Genomic DNA, 4371 nt, shown 5'->3' on the forward strand with positions numbered 1-4371 from the left:
AGAACCAACGCGAGGCTCTAGGGTATGTCCCCCCACCCAAATGCAATGCAAATCGCGAGATAAAACAAGTGAAACATACATCCAAACAACCAATCATACATACGTGAGTGAGGGAATAGTTTGAGACGCGAGTGAGGCAAAGAGTCCTAAAAAGGAAAAATGCAACCCTAATATCCAAATGCTACGCATAAAAAGGGTAGAAAAGGGAAAAGAATGGCCAAATCAAATGCTCGGACCCACTTAGGAAGTCCCCAGTGGAGTCGCCAACTGTCGCGCCCCACTTTTTGAATGAATGAATGTGTTTGTGATGGGTGTGGTGTGTGTAGTGTGGTGTGAACGTGTGCAAAATGAAAATAAAGGCCATGGGACTTGATAAAGCGACGGTTTGGCCATATAAAGTTCAAAAAGGGTTTTTTGGAAAATGGAGTCGCCACTTGGTATAGAGTTAGGGTGTACCAAGTCACCCAAAAATGATTTTTGTTTTTGAATGAAAAAAGTAAATAAACCCTTTTAGAGAACTTTTGGGTCTACGTAACCAAAAGAGGGATCGGGGGTCACATTTGACGAAGGGGAAGGCAAGGATAAAAATCCAAGGCACCCCTTCGACCTAGCCAAGGCTAGTTGCGTGACTTAAACCAATTTTCCTAATTTTTCTACCCAAGGTATGTATCGCGTGTTGGATATGTCTATATGAATGCAAAAACCTAGACCTAGGGGGACATGGGGGAAATTTCTCTTCAAAGGTTGAGTGGTGCCAATCACATTAATTGTGAAGCCCAATAATGATCCTTTTGGAGAGGTCACACCTAAACCTAAATGACGTGAAAATGAGTGGAATGCATGCTATGTGAAAATGTGAGTTTGTGAAGTGGGAAGATTGATAAAAATACGATATAAGTGGAGGTGTGCAAATGTCTTTGAATGCAAATATATATACTCCAAGTGCAAGTGGGCAAAAATGCATGTATACAATTTAAAGAAAAGTGCGAAAGTGTCGGTGTGCAAATGAAGATGAAAGTACTCGTGTGCGAGTGAAGATAAAAGTGTTCGTGTGCAAATGAAGATAAAAAAGTGTTCGTGTGCAAGTGAAGATAAAAAAAGTGTTCGTGTGCAAGTGAAGGTGATAAAAAGGTGCATGTGTGCAAATGAGACAAAAGTGAAAGTGTAATGATAGAGTGGATTGAGAGTGCATGAGCCTAGGGAATTCATGCATATTGGGTACGGGGAGACCTAAATCGTGACTTGATTTTTCCTTTGATAGAGGGAATATAAGCGTGCTAAGGCTTAGAAAAGCCACACTCGTCTATATCCCATATTTAAGGGGACTCTCAGGCAAATGTACACTATACTAGTATGAGGTGCAAAAATCCTAAAATGAGGGGAAAAGGGGCTCGAGGAGCATGCCAGATGATAAAACTAAGAAAAATGCATGACATGTAGTGAACAAGCAAATGATATGCTAACGAGGGGAAATCCCTAAGGGTCTAGCGTTGGACTAGCCCATCCTTTAGGATTCCGACTAGCGTTGGACTAGCGGAAACGTACATTCATCCGTCACATTCATTCATGGCTATGGAAAGCGAGTAGACATGCCAAACACTTGTAAACACATAACACATAGCATTTAGCATGCTTGACTAGATGCAAGAACCTAATAAAGCAATTAAACATGTAGCAACAAAGACAAGCAACCAGGGGGAAGGGGAAGTGGACCAGATGCTCTCCGAGCCCTATCTATTACAAGCCAAGAGGTGTACACATACCCCATAAAAACTTAAATAAAAGCAACCAAGGGGAAGGGGAAATGGACCAAATGCTCTCCGAGCCCTATCTATTACAAGCCAAGAGGTGTACACATACCACATAAAAACATAAATAAAAGTAAAAGCAAGTAAATGCACGCAAGGAGGTAAGGAAAGCGGAGTAGGCATGCATATTCACATAACACGTAGGAGCACGTAGGGTCAAATGAAGCGCAAATGAGGGATAGAGTGTACCTCCCTTGAAATTGGGCCCCAATGAAGTGAAATCACTTATTTATCCTCCAAAATGAAAGAAATGGTCAAGGTACCAATTTATTTGGAAAAATTAAAGAAAATAGGCAATCCCAAGCTCACTTGATCGTAAAGTCCCTAAAGTCATGACTTAAGCGCAATGGAACAAAGCACGGTAGTTAATCGAAGCAAACAAGCAATGAAATTGCACAAATTAAAATTATCAAGAACCAATTTGATGAAATTCTTTAATTGATTGGGTCCTAGTGGAACAAGGGGAGACTTGAGGGGTCAAGGTGCTAAATCTGACAATTATTTTTCATGCAATCCCATGCAAACCTACGAAACTCATGTTCCTGCAATTTTCCAGCAATCATTGCTTCTGCAACTTACTAAGAAAGAGTTCAGCTGCATTTTTGTTTCCAAGCTTGCGGCAATTTCATCATGCAAACAGATTTATTCAACACCAAAATCCTACCTATCCATCATCCATTAAACATGCAGCTTCATTACATGATTGAATCAAGAAAGGGAGCTGATCATCAAGGGTGGAATGAAGACCAAAACAGCAAAAGAAGAAAGAGTGCAGCAAGCTTTTTCAATTTGCTTCCTAAACTTTGAAGTCTCGGCAACCAAGAATAGATTAGATAAATTCTTAATCAATTTTCCTAGCTTTGAACTAACTAACAACTGCACAACTACCATAATCCAAGCAAAACAAAGTCATAGAAGGAAAACTATTGTTAATTCATAAAGGAGTTCATGCAAGGCAACAAAGAAACATTCTGCAATCAAAGCTTGCTGCAATTTTCCAGATTTGGTTCACTACTATGGCAGGAGATGCAATTCTCAACAGAGAAAATGTAACTTGCAGCCGACATGTCCAAGATGCACTTAGCCAAAAATCCAAATGAAATCGTAAACTCCAAAATTTAGACCAGCGGAATAAAAGAAAACAGCAAAAATTTGACCCATGTTGCTGCAACAGGACCAAGAGCTTTAAGCTCATTGTAGCAGAAGTCATGCGTAGGTTTCTGCAACTTGTGTCAAACAGAAACATAACTTGAGATTCTAAACAAGTGACACCATCCTAATCTTCTAACATGATTCGCCAACATCAACTCAGTCAACTAGTGTTTGTCAAACAGAAATTCTGGAGCAAAATGTGCAACGAAATGCAAGAAAACAGCGAAAACTCCTTTTGTTTCATGTACTTGAAAGGCCAAAACAAGTTGCCCAACGGGTCTCCACACAGAACCAGAGATGAAATAACGAAGACAGGACACAAAACAGGCGTGCACAAAGAAAAAGTTCATGTAATGAACCCGGCACTTCTATTCTCCCAAACCCAGGCCCAACCTACGGGTTTATCAGCCCCAACAAACATAGAACTTCATCTTTTTCGCACGACAGAACCCAGGCATAAACCCAAAGATGGTCAAATGAAATGCAAAGGAAAGCAGGCAGAGATGGCTCTATGTTTTAGCAGCAACATGATTTGAAAAATTCAAGGCAACTCAAGCGACACACAAAGCAGCAATTTTTCAGAAACAACATAGGAATTCCACCAAATAAATTGCTCTAAAACACAGCCAAGAACTTCAGTCATCCGTATTTAACACTGGAATTTGAAGGCAGACAAATAGCTTACCCAGCTGTGTCGGTGACGATGGTGAATTCGTGAGCCAAGGAAAATCTGCGTTTCCTTTCTGGTTCCTTCAATTTGCAGTTTTCCTATGCTTTATTTTCTTCACCGAAGCCTTTTTTTCTCTCCTTACCCGTAGCCCTTTCTCTCCTCTGCCTTTGCTTCTCACGAACTCTCGGTTCTTGTTTCTCAGCTGCCAACCTAAAACCTCCGTAGCCTTTTCTTTCTACATCCGTCAACTGCCCCTGCCAACCGTGCTTTCTCTCGCGCTCTCTCTCTCGCTTCTCAACTTTTCTTGGCCGTCCACACTCCCGAAATCTCCCCTTGATGTTTTCTATATTCCGGATCCCTCCCCTTTTTCTGGTTTCCTTCAGAATTTTCTTTCAGCCGTGCTCTCTATCCCCTCTCCTTTTTCTTTTGCCGTTCACTCTTTCTCCCCCTTGCGGCTACTGTTTTCTGTCCTATTTATATGAGCTAACCACCCCCAAAACCCTGTGTTTAATGGTCAGCAATCATCCCCGTCCAGCCCTCTTTTTCTTGGCCATTTGATCAGCATCCATTCGTCCTTTGCACGCTGCAATAAAAATGCAGCGTGCAAGCGGCGACATTTTTTTTTTTTTTTTTTTTTTTTTTTTTAACTTTCAACTTAATAAATACAGAAATGATAAAATATAAATAATAATAATAATAACAAATTGCCAAAAACCAGGTAATAATAATAATAATAATAAT

The sequence above is a fragment of the Coffea eugenioides genome, unplaced genomic scaffold, assembly GCF_003713205.1.
Source record: "Coffea eugenioides isolate CCC68of unplaced genomic scaffold, Ceug_1.0 ScVebR1_1669;HRSCAF=2560, whole genome shotgun sequence".
NCBI lineage: Eukaryota > Viridiplantae > Streptophyta > Magnoliopsida > Gentianales > Rubiaceae > Coffea > Coffea eugenioides.